The sequence below is a fragment of the Aedes albopictus genome, unplaced genomic scaffold (assembly GCF_035046485.1).
Source record: "Aedes albopictus strain Foshan unplaced genomic scaffold, AalbF5 HiC_scaffold_182, whole genome shotgun sequence".
Lineage (NCBI taxonomy): Eukaryota > Metazoa > Arthropoda > Insecta > Diptera > Culicidae > Aedes > Aedes albopictus.
Genome location: NW_026916961.1, coordinates 18,469 through 38,334, shown reverse-complemented (window position 1 = coordinate 38,334; position 19,866 = coordinate 18,469). Strand labels below are relative to the sequence as shown.

The 19,866-nt window shown below is 38.1% G+C and overlaps 1 non-coding gene across 1 annotated transcript; it reads left to right on the top strand.

Moving 5' to 3' along the window:
• Positions 1–4,756: 4,756 nt before the first annotated feature.
• Positions 4,757–6,170, top strand: LOC109408765 (uncharacterized). Its single transcript, XR_009995798.1, has 2 exons — positions 4,757–4,989; positions 5,588–6,170. It is a non-coding gene; the product is annotated as an uncharacterized LOC109408765 (transcript).
• The last annotated feature ends 13,696 nt before the right edge of the window (positions 6,171–19,866 follow it).

Sequence of the window (19,866 nt, the reverse complement as noted above, 5' to 3'; positions counted from 1 at the left end):
TCCGAGATTTCTTCATATATTTTTGAAAATTTTGCTAAAATTTAAGCAGGCCGTACCTTAAACTAGCCAATATCTTGGAATTCATCAATCTGAAGCAAAGCCTGCATTCAGATGATCGAATGGTATTATATTTAGCTTTTAATTTATGGAAATATTTTAAAATTAGTTGAACAAAACACAAGATTTTTGAAATTTAGTAAATGCCATATTTTAAAAAGTTAAAAAACTTGATATTGAGTTAAACCTTAAAAACTGTTCTACTTGAAATTTTTTGTAGCACGGTTTCGAAATCAGCACTAAATTGTGCTTCAAAAATTTTGGTCGTTGACAGAAGTTCACGACTTTCGTTTTATTTTGTAAACTTGTGTTGTCGACACTTGATAATAAAATTATGAAATGTGTTTGTTTAAATTGCCAGGTTTGGATATAGTAGTAGGTAGTCGATATATTTCAACTAGCTGGCTCCGGCAAGCTTTGCGTTTTCTAACGTTTCAAGTCCAAGTCACAAAGCCGACGAATCGGACGTTTCGTTCACGAGTTATGCGTGGTTCTACGTATGCCATTGCATTTATAAATACAGTGTCTTGCAACACAGTACGACCACCTGCCATTTTTTATACAAAATGGCCAAGTTTGACGATATGGTACTCGGTTTTTGGTGAGCCGATTTGGCTGAAATTTTAGCAACCGACATGAATTAACGGGAAATTTGAATTGCATTGAATTGATTGAGTTCTGTTCGCTACTTCCAAAGTTACAGATATACGAAACCAGGATATATGTAAGACGGGTATACAGATAGCATGGTCGTGGCCGACGGCTGGTGAATTTTGCCGTTTTTCGGTGAATTTTCTGAGCTTCTTATTCTTTTTCTGTCCTTTCGGTTCACGATTGGAATTTGTTATGGAAACTTTTTGCACCATAAAACAGAAAATTTCTTCAAATGTGCAAATAAATTAGGAAATTGTAAGGCAATTACTAGCAAGCATCCCTATGATGCGATCTGGTAGCAAATATCGATGGTGTTTGCTACTTTTCTGTGATGCTTCGACACTTTCAGAAAACTCACCAACAGCTGGTCGGGTTTGCCATAAGAAATTTCGGCTCAACTTCGGGTCTCTTCGGGTAAATTTTTTTCGTTGCTAACGAAAAAGTTCTCACGCATACGTGAACGTTCGTGTACAATTTCCCCCCCTGATACGAAACGACAAAACAATAGGACCACTTTCAGGTTGCTTTTAAACAGATCGTCTTGGTAAGGTGGTATGAACTACCAACCAAGCCGATCTGTTTAAAAGCACACGTCGCACAGTGCTGCGATTGTATGGAACTGCAGGACAAAAATCATAACTATCGTACCATACATTTTTTCTCAATAGTGTCTTCGGTGAAGTTGACAAACTTGATAAAAGCTACAATTTGCATAAATGTCCTATGTATAATTCATAATCGCTTAGGTGTCTTAAACGCCAATTTATTTAAATCTTGCGGTTGTTTTTTCTAGTGTGCAATTTAGGCAACTGTATAAACATATAGATCATAATAAAAAGGTAATTGCCAGAATGACTTATTCACCAAACTTTATTCTTACCGAACATTTTGTTTCCTGAAAGTCGTGTGTATGATGACCATTTATTGTCCAGTTGCATAATTTAAAACTGGAGAAATCGTTGAAGTTTACCCTCAAATTCTTCGTAGAAATCAGCAGTTTCATAAGGAAACGAGGGAACAATATAAACGGATACATTTTTCGTTTGAATGGATCAGAAAAGAACACTTGATCAAAAATATCCTTGATTTTGACTATAAATACATCACTCGGATAAAGCTCGATTACTAACAAATTAGCAAATAAAAGCAGTTGGAGTCGAATTCAGTATTCAGTGGATACTATAAAGAAAACATGGTGAAAAATTCAGAGAGGTCTTTTCAGGTCATTTTTTGTTTCATCAATTTGAATTTTGGGGTCGTTTTTCCTCCACGACATATTTAGTACTTACAGTATGACATATTATTTTCACAAATATTAAAACATGTTGCCGTACTAAACGAAAAAATAGATTCTACTGATGTGCTGTAGGCCTTCCATTTTGATTTTCACTGAAAACTTAAACGTATAATAATGTTGAGCTATGCCGAAGATGAATCTGTTTTATAAACTATTATTCTTCTGTGGACAACGAAAACACTGCTTGGTAATCTAGGTTTTTTGGTATAATAGACACGATCTTCAAGCTTATAATGGTCGAGCAACATACTTCAAGCATGTATGAACAGCATGGCATACTAGATTGAACAAAATTTTGAAGTCGATTTTTTCATTTTTGTCTATGGGGCACAGCACTGTGCGTCGTACGGCAGAAGTTTCACACATTCGATGTATTCGTTCAATACATGGCCTACTTGCCTAATTTCAACTTCTATAAAATGTTTACACTTGTTCGCCACCTAGCGAATAGGGTAAGAAATCAAACTTTGAACTAGTCAAATTATAATCCTAATTTGAACCATTTCGAAATTCATTAAAACGACGTACTTTTTAGGCAAATATTGCCCCGAAAAAGATGTTAAACAGCTTTCCGTAATGTAACCTGATAACATGAACTTTGAAAGCATTGAAAAAAGCGTTTTTGTCATGGAAAACAGGTAATTGAAAAATCACTGTGATTTCACCCATTTCCCTCCAGAGAAAGCACATTTTCGGTGCACTCGTACAGCTCATGCATTGTATCACATGCAACATGTGAACACGTCAAATGAAAGCTTATTTATCGTAGAATCGACCAACCGAATAATATTCCACAATATTTGTCATAAAATTATCAAATTTAAGTAATTCTTACTTGGAGAATGTTATCTTAAGTTGAACCATTTGTAATCTAAATTTGAACTAGTAAACGGGGACGAGCTTCCAGTGTTGGCCTGCAGACTGCGCTAGTGGTTGTTTTGTTTACGCTTGGGGGATGAAATATTCCAAATTTAATTTCCAAGTTCCTGAAGAGTTAAGAACATTCTTAGTTGAAATTCAACTGCCTAATGAAAAATAGTTATGGGAATCAGCAGATCCATGTGTTTTTCTATTGTTCAGCACGAAATTGGCTGTTGTGGGAGATGCTTGAGCTGCTGCCGCCAGTAGTTCAAAATAAGATTAAAATTGGTTCAAATTATGATTACGATGGTTCAAATTAAGATTAAAATCATTGATGACGAATAAATCGAATTTTTCAATGAAATTCGGTGCAAATACAAACTTTTTACCACTTAACTCAAAGCTTATACCCGTGGCTTTCATGTACATAAGATTTTGCCGTAGTAAATTATTTCCATGCGGGAGAAAAAATCACTCAAAATTTGCGCTACTTCGGAAAGCCGCAATTTGGTTTAACCTTTGATTACACAGCGTAACAAAAAATAACTTTTGGTCTGTCTCAAGAGCAAACTTATGTGTCTCTGACTGATTTTGGGCCGCTGAATCTGAATCCGGGCTCAGATTTGCTCCAACACGTCACGTCACAGTTTTGAGCTATACCTCAATTTATAGGGCAAAATATGCGATTTTGGGCTTTTTTTACTGCTAGCCATTAAGCCTGGAAATATATTTTTTAATCAAAGGATAAATTGGTCAATAAACATTTAAATTAACGACTCATGCAAAATATGTCGTTTTACCAAATCAAAGTTGATAGTTTTAAGCGATTTATGTTAGGTACGATATTTCCCATACAAGTCACCCTCCAAAAGTTGCATGCAAGTTTTTTTACTAACAATAAATGCCCAAATCTATCAAATTTGATTAGGTAAAACGAAATATTTTGCATGAGTCGTTAATTTAGATGTTAATTGACCAATTAACCTTTTGATTGCTTAAAAAAAATATTTCCATGCTTGATAACTTGCAGTCAAAAAAGCCCAAAATCGCATATTTTGCCCTATAAATTAAGGTATAGCTCAAAATTGTGACGTGTTGGAGAAAATCTGAGCCCGGATTCGGATTCAGCGGCTCAAAATCTTTCGGAGACACATTAGTTTGCTCTTGAGACAAAAAAAATGTTGCACTGTGTTACCTACCCTTCTATCATATCTATCATTTCATTATCCACTTTGAACTCTACTCCCTTATACTATGAGTAGAAAAAGACCGATATAGCCACAAAATCATCAAGTAATTAATAGAATACGGTCAATAAATCAGAATATGAAGAAGAAAAAGATTTCTGAGTAAAAGATACTTTGATTTCCTTGTTCAGTCGGGTCAAAAAGCTGACAAAATCGGGGGGCTGACAAAATCAGGTCTCCACTGTATTATGTCCAAAAATGACTTTTTTCGCATAGGTTGTTAAAACTCAAAATATATAATCTCCATTAATTTGACATTTTGATCATTTATTTTCAATATACTGATGATGAAGTGAGATGGTGAAATTTTCAGCCAGGTTTGTAAGTTAAAATGGTGAGCTCGTTTCATATTATTCCATCACAAAACATGAAACAAACTCATCAATTTATCTCTGCGGGTCACGTCTGTTTCTATCGGCGGTTTAAAAATTTAACAAATTAATCTCAGTTCTGCTTCACCGCGCGTTTCTGTGGTCTGCGTCGGCATGGCTCAAATGCGTGCCTGTATTCGCACCGTATTTCCTCGGTGTGTGCACGCGGCGGGTGTTGTGTAGCACCACAAACGTAGAAGAAGAGCGATACCGACAACGAGAGCTTCGACGACGACGACGATAATTTTCGGGAGGGCAACTATGTAATGCATATGCATATGTGTTATGTGTGTGGTGTTCCGTCGCGAGTTTCAACAAATTCGTCGTACTAGTCTCCGCAGTCTCAACTCAAAAGACTGACAGACAGTCAGTGTAGCATAGCGTATAGGATCAGCCACAGCACAACAGTATCCACATCCAGAGCTGAATCGGCCTGAGTTGACAGTGTGTATAGTGGGACGGTTTTCTTCTTGTCCAATTCCTGAGGGGAATTTTTCGAGAGGTGCGAAATTGCCCAAAGGTGGTTTTGTTGGGGGGTTTGAAAAATAGTGGTGATCAGAAACTGCGGCTAACGAGCGAAGCGAAGAAATTGACCGGATAGAGGAGTGCTGGATCGCGCTATTTGACAGACGCGAGTTAAACGAAGTGTTGCTGAATTATTGTTCGACCGGGGCGAAAATCGGTTTTTGTGAAAGTGATGTTTCAGCGCAGAGTTTGAAGCTATTTTTAAAATCTGATTAGGGGCGCGTTGCGAGTTAACTGTTTGAGGAAAAATCGTGAGCAGTTTTTTTTTTTTTTTGTGGGGAATCATCGTTATTTGAGAAAAGGAAAAAGGTGGTCGTCTGACGGTCAGTCGTTGGATCGTTCGGTAGACAAGTTCAGGCATAAGAAGGGGACCCGCCTGCCATCGATGTAATAAGCGAAAAAAAGTTAATATTATTCTTTAACCCCGGTCGTCGGATACGTCTCTCCGAGTGTTGTCCCGTGTCCCGTCGTCGTAATCGTGTGTATGCGTACATACGGGGGAATTTTCGCTTGCCGTTCTATTATGGTGTCTGTGAGAGAGGTTTATGTTATTTCTACTTTATCTTTTTTTGCAGTGTATAGGAAAGAAAAGTGAATCGCTTGGATGAGAAAACGGAAAAAAATAAATAAATACATAGAAAATAAGCGAAATCACATCAGTTTTGTGTGTGATTAATAATCGGTAGTGAAGGCAGCCCAACTAAACGAATAAGCGGCGAAACCACGTGAAGAAAAATAAGTAAGAAAGCAAGAAAAAGTTCAACACATCGAGTGAGTCAGAGTGAGATAAATATTCGCCGAAAATAAGAAGAAAAAAGTGCACATAGCACAGTGGTAGCAATCTGTGCAGAGGAGAAAATAAGATCCAATAAATTATCTGCGTGATTTCGTTATAAGGCCTTCTGGGAGTGGTGTGTAGCTTGTTTTCGCACAGGAAGAAGAAGAAGGCAACTACTTGAACCGGTGCCGGTCTCGGATTTCCTCCCATCATCGCGCTAAGAGTGTCGCCGAGTGTCGTGGAGCAGTAGTAGCAGCAGCAGCAGTGGTTGGAATCTTGTTGCTCCCCTGTGTGTTGTGTGGAGTGCGAAAACGGATTTCTGCCACCACCCCACTGACTGGAGAAAAAACACCGGAATCTACAACAACAACAACAACACCGCTAAACAACACCATCTCATCTCATCAGCATAATGGAGGCGGTTGCGAAACACGATTTCAACGCCACGGCCGAGGATGAGCTGAGCTTCCGGAAGAACCAGGTTCTAAAGGTGAGTTTGTGTATTGTACCTACTTTGTAGGCGAGGCGTTTTCTTTCCTCTGCAATTTGGGGTGGGAAATTGGCAAAGACTAACCCCTTCAATTGGTGTTTGGAGTAAGAATCCTACGATTGCGGAAAGCAGTGGGGGAAATTAAAAATTCTTTCAGAGGAACGCTGATTTTCAATAATTATGTTAATTTGAATGTCGCTCTGCATTAGGCTTACTATGTCTCCATTTTTTTATTTTATCTTTTTAATTTCCAATTCGAAGGAAGGACTCACTTTTTTGTGAGTTTGTCAGACGTGGAGCTCGAACTCAGAGTCCTCAGAGTGAAAGCCGCGTTCTTTATCCATCATATAAGGTCCGCTCCCTCTGCATTTTATATTTTTTTTATGTCGCTTGGCTTGGTCTACGTAAAGAACTTGCATCAATGAACGTAAGAATGGCCTTAAAAATAAATGGTGAGGTAATTTCATCTTATTACAAAAATTGAAAAAAAAAAACAGAAGAAGCTCACCAATACCGCACGGGCTATTTTCCTCCCGTCCATTGCTTTGAGCTCCTTGGTTAGTTCGATCAAATTGATAACTATATTCCTTTTCGTTTGTTGTCGTACATGTTTGGGCTTCTTTAAACAAAAATTCTAGAAATAAGAATAAACAAATAGCACTTCAATTCTTTGTTTTGCGTAGAACGAACAATTGAGCATCCTGCTGAATAGTTTAAAAGGTGTACATTTAGTAAATGAACTTACAGAGAAAAACAGGCATGTTCTTCTGAGCTAAAAAAAATGTGCAATTCATTTGCCATTCACACTAAAAGTCGTGTAAGTTCTAAAGGGAACTCTAGAATGAAAATTTAGATAAATTTTGGAGGAGAATATAAAATAGTTCACGAGAACCTACAGAAATTATTAAACAAAATTCAGAAGAAATTTTAAAGCTAGACATGGATGAGTTGAACAGGGCGTTGCCTGAATCCAACTTTTCCGGGAACTTTCTTGAAACTTCGAGAATCCCTTAAGAATGCCCCCAGAAGCTCCTATATGGTCTCCTCAAAAAACTCATCAAAGAACTATTCAAGGAACTCCGATGTAATTTCTTCCATTTATTCTTCCAAAAACTCCTCTCTAGGAATAGCAATTTCTCCAAGAACTTATCCGGGTATTGCTGGAGAACTTTCTTCCAAGAACTCCACTAGCCAGTGGCGTCGCGTAACCTCACTTTTTATCTGTGCACCAAGTATAAATTCTTGGATTTTTCAAACAAATTTGCTTGTAGTAATAAGAAAATGACGAAAATAGCTGCTTTCACTCATTTCTATTTCGATTTTGATCATAAATCCCCTGCAATTGCATGTTTTAGGGTCGGTGCACAGGTAAAAAGTGAGGTTACGCGACGCCACTGCCACTCCATGGATTTCTCCAGGAAATCCCATGATAATGAATTATTATTATTATTTTTTTTTTATAGAGTGACCAGGTGGAGCTGCAGGACAGCTGAAAGCAAAGCCTGGACTTTCCCTACTTTCCCCCTACTATGACCAATACTCACGATGGACTAGACGATGTCGTCAACTTGAGCAAAGTGTGCAGTATTTAGTATTGGATCGTAGTAGTTATCAAAAATACAGTGTCACTTACTGTTCCCATCACACCCGTATTTTGTGGAAGCTCTAGAAATGTAATGTTTTGATACTTTTGAAGACTACTCAGTGACAATTATCAGAACTAGCGTTTGTAGCCGGTATGGGCAACTAGTTTTTCTGACATCATCTCCAAACAATAATCAAAAAATATCCCAAGTTACATTGTGCATTCTGAAAGTTATTTCAAGTTAAATACCAATATTGTTATGATGAACCGATGTTGGTCATCTACAGCACTGGAATCATCTTCAAATAACTCTCTCCCATGATAATGAATTAGCACCAAAAACGAAAACAATTTTCAGTGGATAGTTTAAAACAAAAAAGAGCCACATGAATTTCACTTTAATTTTTCCAGCAACTCCGGATGAATGGCTCCAAAATGGATTCCCGTGTGGATTCCTCATGAAATTCCTGCACGAATTGTCCGTATAAATTTCAACTTCCTTTAACTGCTCTAGGAATTCCGCTAGGAACTCCAGTAGGTATTCCTAAAGGCTTCCTCCAAAAGCACATCTAAAAAAGTATTCAGGGCCTCCTCCAGGAGCTTTTTTGGGAATTTCTTCAGGATTACTATTTTTTCAGAAATTTCATTAGGTATTCCAGATTCCAGATGTTCCTTTAGGAATGCATGCATTATTCTAGAAAGTCTCACAAGGAATTCTTCTACATAACATATTCATCCAGTATTTCCTACAGAGATTCATCCACGCATTCTTCTAGGACTTCTTCTAAGTACTCCTTTAGGACTCCTCTTGATATTTCTTCAGAATTCTTCTTTAGAAGTTTTACCTCAAGGCAGTGGCGATTCCTTTACCTCAAATCTACCTGTGCACCAAGTATAAATTCTTGAATTTTTTGAACAAATTTGCTTGTTATAATTAGAAAATGACGAGAATAGTTACTTTCACTCATTTCTATTTCGATTTTGATCATAAATTCCCTGCAATAGCAAGTATTAGGGTTGGTGCAAAAAGTGAGGTTACGCGACGCCACTGCCTCAAGATGTTCTTAAGGACAAACGTCTTGAAATCCCGCTTCAACAGTGCATCAGAATTTCAAACGCACAAATCTCAAGACGCAAGCTTCAAACAACAGTGCATTTTATTATTCTGTTCTTGCTCACTTGTAATAAGCTTAAAATAAGAAGCTCAGGTGCGCTGGTTTTGTTTACGAAGAGATTTGTGCTTTCGAAATCGTAAGTAGGTTCCAAAGTCGGCCATTGTGGCGGCCATTTTGGGATTCCAACAAGTCTGTCCTTAAAGGAATTTCTCTTTGAGTTATTCCAGGACATCCTCTAGGAATTCCTCTAGAAACTCTCTAAGAATTTCTTCAGGAGCTTTTAGTAATTCCTACACGGGGATGCTACGGTGATCTGATTTTGTTGCCGCTTATCATGCGCAACCAGTGCTCACTAATACCAACATTCACTCAATCAAGCAGCGGGAGAAAATAAGGAAAAACGCACTTTGGCGAACAAAGTTTGCGAATAGAGATGTGTGTATTTCACAAGCAATTTCCACTCTCTGTAGGAACTTTACCTAAACATCTACACTCTAAAATTGAAAATGATCAACTAATGCCGCTTTTTCGTGATCAACACTTTTATGAGATTTAATGTGATGTAAGCGTTTTGGACCGATATCCCTCGTAAAAAGGTAAACATTCAAATTTCACGACAGTGTTGGGGAATATTTTGGCTGGAGTATAAATTTATGCTCCACGTAAAGAGGCTCAATCCAACCTGTCAAACTCCATAGTGAAAAAATAGGTTGCCGTCCCCGTGAATTCCTACAACACTGGTAACCAAATCTGTCATCAAACAGCTTCCTGCAGGACAAAATGTTGAAATTCTTAACAACCCAGCCAACTGACAGTGGGGCAGCAGGTCCATGATTTCGTTCATTGATCGAAGCTGATTGGAAAAGTCAGCTGGCGATAATTTTCGAAGATTGTTGTGCTGTGTTCATGTTGATCGAATCATTTGCCTTTTTCGTTGATGCTGCAAATCAGACCGCAATTTTACGTTTCTTCCAGTGAAGAGAATTGTCAGACAAAAGAGGCACAAAACAAGCAACAAAGAAGGCGCGACGATTACTCTTTATCCCTACTGGTAACAGATAATGACATGATCTCGATTTTTTTTGTTGCAGACAAAACGGAAGCTGAATTTGTTGCATACTTTTCAACTCGTGAATAATCAATTATTACCAACCCAAATTCGAAACTGTTTGATGATAGAGCTTCACCAGAGTTGCAGTGTTTACCGACTCATAATTACCGTTCATAAATCGGAATGCAAGGCTTGAAAATCTCTAAACTAGTGGTGTATGATGTTTATCCTATTATTTTCAAGTTGGGACAAACTTATGTCGCATTGGGTGGATTGTCGCAACAAATACAGGTTGCGACATTGTCATTATTGTTGCGCGATGGTTGAATTTTGATTCACTGGTTTCTTCTCATTGTATTCCATCTTCTCATATTGTTCCATAGATGTGTGCTTTTAGTTTTACTGCAAACAATTAACGAAACAGAGGTCTTAGGGAGTTTTCAGGGACGTTTTTGAGAGTTTAAGAGGTTTCAGAAAGATTTTATTGGCTTTTCAGGGAATTCTAGCTATTTTAAAAGCGTTTCAGCGGATTTCAAGGAGTTCCAGGGTTGTTTCAGAGAACGTTTCTGGGACATCAGTTTCAGAAACCTTCAGGCACATTTCAAGGGGCTGGGGCTTCAGGAGTGTTCCAGCAAACTGGGGGGTTTCAGAGGTGTTTCAGAAAAAGGGCTTCAAGAGGACTCCAGGAAGGTTTTAGAGGGGTTTAATGGTTTCAGAGGCGTTTTAGTCGATTTGGGAATTTAGACCCTAAAGCAGGCCTGCCCAAACTTTTTCGGCCGCGGGCCACTGGTGAAACTCCATACCAGTCGATGGGTCAGAAATAAAAATTCGATAACACATTTTTTTTATCTTTTCTGAGCATAATAGAAAATAACTTTCATAATTTTTGAGATGACAATGACAAGTTTTTTTTCAGTTTAATGTTTCTAATGAAATTGTAAAGCTTTTTTGAAAATTCTTGCAGAATATTGGAGCTCGGAACAGTATTTAGGAAGTTTCAATGACATGTTCTATGTTGTACCAGACAAGCTTCAAAAATTGTGATTTAATTTTTCATGTTTTTTTTTTCAAAATTGCACGAAGTTTTTATTTTGTTTTACAATCTTATTAAGAGAATTTTTACAAACACATTAATTTTACTGTTGAGAATCTTTTACTTTATATGTGAAGGAAACTCAATCCAAATGCTGCCATATTTTTAAATCTTTGAAAATTTTACAAAATACACTCTAAAAAGTTTTTAAAATCATTAAAATACATTTCTTTTTAAAAAGGAAAATATTCAGAATTATTATTGCTCGGGCTAAATTCTATTATTTTTCTCCAATCGTGCCGCGGGCCGCAAAAAATGTCCTCGCGGGCCGGATCCGGCCCGCTGGCCTTACGTTGGACAGCCCTGCCCTAAAGCCCCTTGAACCCAAACGTTCATCAGGCCCCTTGAAATTTCATTAAATGCACTCAAACGCCCTAAAATTCCCCCTTAATCGTACTTCAACGTCCTTTTAACCTTTCAGGACGCGCGCCATCTAGCAACTGAAACTGCACCGCGCTCGCGCTGTATACGACGAGTGAGGTAGTGTTGTACTTTTTACAACGGCGCGCGTCCCGGAGGGTTAAATATAATCTTGAAACCTTCTGAAATATCACTCAAACTCTTAGAAACGCCTCAGGAAACCCCCTGAAACTCCTGAGACATCCCTGAAGGTCCTACAAACGCATCTCCTAACTAACATTTTTGCTGGATAAGGGCTTAAAAGAGCTTTCTTCCGAATGCGTCTGTTCCATAAGCTCTTATGCGGCTACTTTTGTTAGTAGGGTTGCTAACCCCTCTGAAGACCCTTTTGAACCTCCTTGAAGCCTTATGATACTCCCTAAAACCCTCCGAAACGCTGGTTTAATCTTTTTGAAAGTCCCTGAGACCCCTGAAATGTTCACGACAATCTTCTGAAATCCACTGACACAGCTCTAAAACCTCCTGAACCCCTTAACGCCCTGAAATGGCCCTTAAAACCTCTTGAGGCCACTTCAAATTTCTAAACAAATAGAAACGCTCGTGAGACCTTTATTAAACCCCCCCCCCCACCTTAAAAGTCCTTTGATATTCCTAGAAATTCCCGTGAAACGCCTCCAAAAAAGAACCAAGCAACATATGATCACATATGATGTGGATGCTAAAGAAAGTTGAGGCGATATGCGTACATTTTACACGCGGTAAAATGGAAGCATGTACGCATATGGCCTCCACTTTAGCATCCTATTTTACATCATTTGCGATTGCGTTGTATTTTGTACAACACGTTGAAAAACTCTCGCTTTTTGTACTCAGCTTTTTGTACTTATTAGCGTGGTGCTGGCAGTGGTGGCCAAATCTCCACTAACGTCCCTGAAACCCTCCTGGAACTTTCTTAAAACGCCATACATAAACTCTGGAAGCTCCTGGAAACCCGCTGAAATCCTTCTGAAGCTTATACTTGGCTTTCGCCCTTGAGCAGGGAAACAGCTTTAAAAAGCATAGGTCAATTCAGCGCAAAGCTTCTTGCAACATACGAGAGATGGTGCAAGTTTATTTGAGTTTTTCTAAAAAAGAATTTTCGGTAAATTTAAATGTATAATGTCATGTCCTAAACAAATGAACAGGCAAACAAATGAAATGAAGAAGGCCGAGTCCAACGTCGGAATCGAATAAGTAGTACTTGTCTTGATTAATTGTTAGACTGAAAATGCACCCAAAAACAGTTCTTCAACAACTTCAAACTCATCCCCATTAATCACAACCTCAGATTTCCAGCAGCGACAATTTTGATTGCACAGAAGCCACAGCGATTTACTAGTAGCACTGTGTTAAAAGTAAACCACAGTAAGTTCTGTACAACTAAAACATTTGCACTACCGCGCCTCTTCTGTGATATGTGTGCGATGAGTTCAGTATCATCCGCAAAGCCGAGATGGACACATGGTTTTGATCAATCCAGTATTTCGCGTATTAGTCTGATTAGTTTCGCCGGAAAAAACATTTTCTGCCAAATTTCATTTCTATTCATTGATTCGTAGGCTGTTTTAAAGTCCAATGAACACATGGTGAGTCTGCAAGTTCTCATTTTCTTCTTCTTCTTCTTCTTCTTGGCGTAACGTCCAACTTACCATCTAGCCAAAGTCTACGCTCGGGGATCTGAGATGGCCAAATTTTGGTCTACGTGTTTTATGAACTTGTGGTGATTTCACGAAAACCAGCTTGGCCGACGAAATACTCCACAAGAGGTCTCAGTCAGTTAAACAGGTCACGCGATAGTATCCTGTACGCCAAGTTTAAAAGGGTAACCACTCTGTACTTAGCACACTCTAGTCGGTCCCCTTTTTTGTAGATTTAGCTTAGCATATGGAATCATCCAAGCAGCTGGTACACAATTCTTCATTCTCCCCTATCCTTGTAAGAATCCGATGGATTGAATGATGTAGCCGCTCGCTACCGCACTTAAGAAGTTCTCATTGTTCCTAGCAGCTTTGCTGTTATTTTCAGCTCCTAAACAGGGCCACTGCTTGATCGTCTTCAATTATTTTAATCCTGTTCCTGGGTGCTACCATTGAACAAATCTTCGAAGTGGTCTTTCTACCTGGCTGCCACCATTGCACTGTTTGGCGACACTGATGCAGTCTTGTATCGCGTTCCATTGGCAGTTTTATAAAACCTCCGCATATCTTTCTTGTCCACGCTTTCCTGCGCTTCGGAAATCATACACTTTTTGAGCTGCCGTTTATCACTGTGATGGATTCGTTTCCCTTTTTGTTCGTTTAAGTTAACCGTTCAGTACCTCGAGATTTGAAATATGAACAATTAAAAAAAATTGCAATCAGTCAACTAGTTTTTGAGATATCATGATCACCGTAACGGCACATTTTAATATCATCATTTCGAGATAAATGCATTTGAAGTTTCGCACTGTGCCTTGTCCTTATGGAGGGTCCGTGCTGCAATGGGCTGTAACCTTGTATCTAGTGCTCCAATATTTATGAAATTTGGAATGTGTATTGTATAGCATGTACCTATACTTTAGATTATGCAATAAAAAAAGGTCGATTTTTTTTTATCCACGCGAGATTTGCAACCCCTTAATCATATTTTCAAGTTTGTCATTTATCATATATGTTAGAGCCGGTTGAATTTGCGTCTAAACTGTTATACGAATCTAGAACTCTATTAACCAGATAACGTCTCTGAGAGCACAGATGAGATGAACGTGCTTGCATTGCACACACTAGCGATTGTCCATCATCTGTGGACTGTCGTGTAGGTAGATAAAAGTTTCGTTATTGTACATATTGTATATAGCCAAATCTCAGTAAAAAATAGAAGCTCAGACAAAGCGTACTTACGGTCGATCTGTGTCGTTTTATTTCTCGGTCGAGTGCAAATATTACAAGTCCCCCGTTGTGTGGAGGCTGTTCGATCAGCACTAATTCCAACTAAGTGACCGGTTACCACGGGACTTAGCCGTTGTTCTGTGTCAGAAGGGCCTAGATTTGAAGTGTCCAACTGGACACAAAGGGCTTGTGGCGACCCAAGTCCCCGGTCAGTAATTGCGCGCACGCGCGCGCGTGTGCGTGTGTGTGTGTGTGTGTGTGTGTGTGTGTGTGTGTGTGTGTGTGTGTGTGTGTGTGTGTGTGTGTGTGTGTGTGTGTGTGTGTGTGTGTGTTTGTCGGATCTTTGCGCGCGATTTGCTGGTTTGATACCATTCAAAAATAATCTGAAGCATAACTTTGCAAGCGATCTCTAGAAGAATTCCAAAAGAAATTCCAACAACATTCTTTTAAGAACAATCCTTAAAAGAATCTCAGAAGAAGTCTCTGACGGAGTACCAGTAAATATCCCAGAAGGAATCCCGGAAGAATGCCATGAAGGAGTCTTAGAGAGAATTCCGAAAGGAATTTCCTAAGAAATCCTGGGAGAAAGCTCGGGGAAAATCCCTGAAAGAATCCAGAATAAACCCTAAAGGAGTCCCGAGAGAAATCAATATAGGGATCTCGATCGGAATCCCTTATAGAGTGCCGAACAATTTCCTGAAGGAATTCCGAGAGAAATCAATGAAGAAATCCCGAGAGAAATTTCTGATGGAATCACTGTAGCAAACTCCAAAAAAAAAATAACGAAGCTCGAAAAGAAAAAAAACCATACAGGAATTAAATAAAAAGAAAATCGGGTTAAGTACGGTTCCTTTGAATTCCACTAAGAATTTGCATCCTTTGACAGATACGTATTTCGACCTCAACTGTCGACTTCGTCGAGTCAAGTACAAGACACTGAAGACGACCTTACAGTTGAGGTCGAAATACGTATCTGTCAAAGGATGCAAATTCTTAGTGGAATTCAAAGGAACCGTACTTTACCCGATTTTCTTTTTATTTACAGATATTCTCCTAACAAGCCCAGGTTAATCATCATCATACAGGAATCCCGGGAGAAATCAATAAAGGAGTTCCAAGAAGAATCCCTGACGGAATGCCAAGAAATATCCCTAAAGGAATCTCGGGAGAATTCGTAAAATAGCTGCGTCAGACAGAATTTCGGGAAGAATCTTGGGAGGAATCTCTAGTCTAAAAGAAACCCGATGAAAATCTATATGAAATCCTGGAAGTTATTCATGCATGACGTCTGGGAGGAATTGATATTGCAATCCTTGAAAAAAAAAATCTGGAAGAAATTACCTGATGGAATCTCGGAAGAAACACCAGGAAAATTTTTAGAGGAATTCCTGATGAAATTTCGAAAATAATTCTTGAAAGAACCAGGTAAAAATTCTGGGAGGAATCCATTAAAAGAATTTAGTGAAGCATCAATTAATCAATTCCGAGACCGATAGAATGCCGGGAAATATCCCAGACATATCTAAAGAAGTCCCGGAAGAAATCAATAAAATAATCCCGGGAAGAACGCAGTTTAAAAAGAAAATATCCTATAAGAATTGTTGACTGAATCCTGAAGGAATCCCCTGAAGAAAACCGGGGAAGGATTAATGGAGAAATCTCGAAAAAAAATCCTGGAAAAAAATCCCGCGAGAAATCTGATAGAATCCCAGAAGACATTTATACACTCCCGATCAAAAGTTTGGGGTCACCCCCTCAAAAACATGTCATTTTTTTAGGCCCATATCTCCGCCAATTTGCATCCGATTTCAAAACCCTACGTTTTATTCAAAAGATAATAAGTCAAAGAAACTTTGAACATGATTTAAATGAAACTTTTTCAAAAAAAATTGTATGTAAACTCAATCTAAAGTTTCCAAATTTTCTAAAAAGATGAATATAAACTTACGGCAGTGTCGCTGGAAATTGAGTCGACCAAATTTTAAGATGAGAGCGGTAATATAACCCATTTTCTATTAGCTTTCAACTGCTTTTTACAGAACTTAGCTAAAAAATCTAGAAAAAAAAGTTATTAAGTAAATTAACTCTTCATGTCATCGACCAAAAGTATGGGGTCACCCCTCAATATGAAGCCAAAAGTTTGGGGTCACTTTTGTAAAACATGGAAAAGTGATTTGTTGATATCTTCGTCATCTATAGTTCAATTTTATTTTATTTTTTTGGCTCATTTCAAAGATAATTAACTAAATTTACGTTTGATGTCTTCAACTTAGAGAATTTAACGATTTCTGTATATAAAAATGTTATGTGAAGTTCACACATTTCACCACACTTAAAAAAATAAGGCAATTTTACGTTAAGTTTTAGTATGTAAATTTCAACAAATATGTATGGTTCAATGCCTATGCAGTGAGTATCATTCATTTTGTTTAAAATAAGACAAGAAGAATTAAAATTGAATGAAAGATGACAAAGATATCAACAAATCACTTTTCCATGTTTTACGATAGTGACCCCAAACTTTTGGTCGATGACATGAAGAGATAATTTACTTAATATCTTTTTTTCTAGATTTTTTAGCTAAGTTCTGTAAAAAGCAGTTGAAAGCTAATAGAAAATGGGTTATATTACCGCTCTCATCTTAAAATTTGGTCTACCCAATTTCCAGCGACACTGCCGTAAGTTGATATTAATTTTTTTAGAAAATTTGGCAACTTTGGGTTAAGTTTACATACATTTTCTTTTGAAAAAGTTACTTTTAAATCATGTTCAAAGTTTCTTTGACTTATTATCTTTTGAATGAGACCTAGGTTTTTGAAATCGGACGCAAATTGGCGAAGATATGGGCCTAAAAAAACTACATGTTTTTGAGGGGGTGACCCCAAACTTTTGATCGGGAGTGTATGTATTCCGGAAGAAATCAATTAAAGAATCCCAGAGAGAATTCCAGGAAAATGTTCCTGGAATAATCCTGTAGTAATCTCTGATAAATTCACGATGGATTCCAGGGATGAATCACAACAGGGTTCTCGGAATGCAAATCCATAACGAATTATTGGGAGAAATGCTGAATATTGTAATACAAAAACACTGCAGTGGGTTTGCATATAGCCCAAAAAATCTGTGATATGAATTACATCTAGTGCGACAATTTTTTATTGGATTTTTTCGACACATGGTTCTTATATACTTGATATATTTTGTTATGTACGCCACATTCAATCTTTTCACTATGTCGAGATATAAGCAACAGTTTTTCTTCACCCCGGTAAAACCTGTTCGAATGATTTCTTACTAATAATTACATTACCGTACTATGTAACGCTAGATTAACATATTTGTTGAAAACACCAACATTGTAACTTATTGTTGGCCTGAGATATTATCGAATCGAATCAATTATGCTACACACTACAGCAACATCTAATAAGAAAATGTTTAACTAGATATCATTTAAGCAGAATATTCACATTCGCCGAAGACATCAACTTCAACTTTTAAACCATTGTTTCGAATTAAGGAAAAACAAATCTACTTAACATTTGAAATTGGACTCAAAAACTGCGGCCATATGTAATCATTGAAGTAACGTTTGCGCAAACTAGTGAGCCAGGTCTTCTCAACAACTTCCCCAAAGACGCTGAACTATTTTGTAATTCTCAAGGTATTCACTTAATAAAAACTGTCATATAAATAGAACGTCTAGCACGCTGGGCGGATATGGGTTAATTCAAATACTAACGTTACGTGTTTAAGTAATTTACTATAAGTGTTAAAATCATAGTATGTAATATCAATCTGTGAAACAGTTGTATTATTCCCATCTGATCGTGATCCCATTCGTTTATAATGAAACCATCATCACCTTCCGAAATGATGTGTGATGTAGAATGAAGTTTTTCCAGTTGCCTCGAGCGCTAATCAGCGGCTTGGAGTTCAATCTCGACCAGTGAACTCCATAAACCCTGTTTACGACGTCCTACATTTGTAGCAGGGGACACACAACCTTTATCACTCAATTACCACCACCGCACCGGACAGACAGGACTTGGCAGGTGTCATCCTAATAATGTAGGTAATCCACTCAGGGGCAATCAAAGCAAAGACACCGGACGGCGCACGGGGACAATCCAGTCAGTCGAATTCGATAGGTTAGTTATTGTTTGGGGGAGCTGATGTCGAGATTATAGCGATGGCACTGAACAGAGGAACTGCTCATTCACACATGAGGAGACACTCGAATAGGTCGAAATCAATCAATGATTGTCGTAGACACCGTCAGCACTTGGGTTCTGTTGTTGAAACGACATTGTTTGGAGGTGAAACTGAAATTTCGAGTTATTCACCTTGCAGTGACCAGAAGGTTGAAAAACATCTACAGTATTGGTGATGTATTTGGAACTTTTAGAATTTTCATACAAAACTGTCGACTTTACAGGAACGGATTTGAGTAATTTATCTGTAACTTGGAAAGAACTTCAGACATTTCTTGAAATTCGATTTGTTTTCTACCTTTTCCTGTCATGAATTGAATAGTTTTGAACAGTTTGATAAATGTTAAAAAGGTATTTCATAAAATCAGGAATCTAGGGTAAGGGTTTTACCCATTTTTTTCGGATTTAAGATTACTTCTATGAAAGACACTACTATCATTCGTTTCTGTTTGAATAAGCAACACAAAAAGTTGTCCAGTCCCTTCTCTCATTTGTCATCGGTCCCAACACAGTACAGTACATCGTCGGCTATCGTTTCGTTGCTGTCTTGTACAACATGTGTAAGTACATGCTCAGTTCAGCTTCATTGCTAGAAGATATGTGTGTACTGAACCACAGTAGCGCTGCTACTGTGGTGCGGTGGCCGAGGCCGGTGTATGGGGACAGAGACATACGGGAATTGTATTCTACCCACAACAATACAGAAAAACTCGAATTCACTCGGATTGAAATTATTGCGAAGCTGTATCCAGATAAATGAAATGATTTGCGATGGAAACGGAATATACGATGATGATACTAGCATTGTCCCTTATGTATATATCATTGTACTACAATGGCACTTTGACTAATTACGTTTTTTTGTTTTTGCAAGCTAATACTGATCTGTACATTTGAGATGGAGTGATTAATGGTCGATAGAATACATAAAGTGTTAGTTAGCAATGCTATTCAAGGTGGATCATCGAGTTTAGGCTCTCAGAAACTGCATGTTTCTTCTTTGGAATCATCTTGTTTTGAATAACTGTAGTAGTAGTATGGAACGAAATAGGTGAGCTCGGAAAGGACTTTTTACGTCTATCGTGACGACGCTAGTCGAGTAATCAAAACACGAACAGAAACAAATGAAAACGAGGTGAAAATTAATCGCCTTGGCAAGCGATTTTGTACACCTGTCTGTAGATGAAGAATAGATCTTCTCATTTTCTGTGTATAATTTGCACACTTGGAGAGAACCTTATTCCCGGAACCTCAAGTCCATC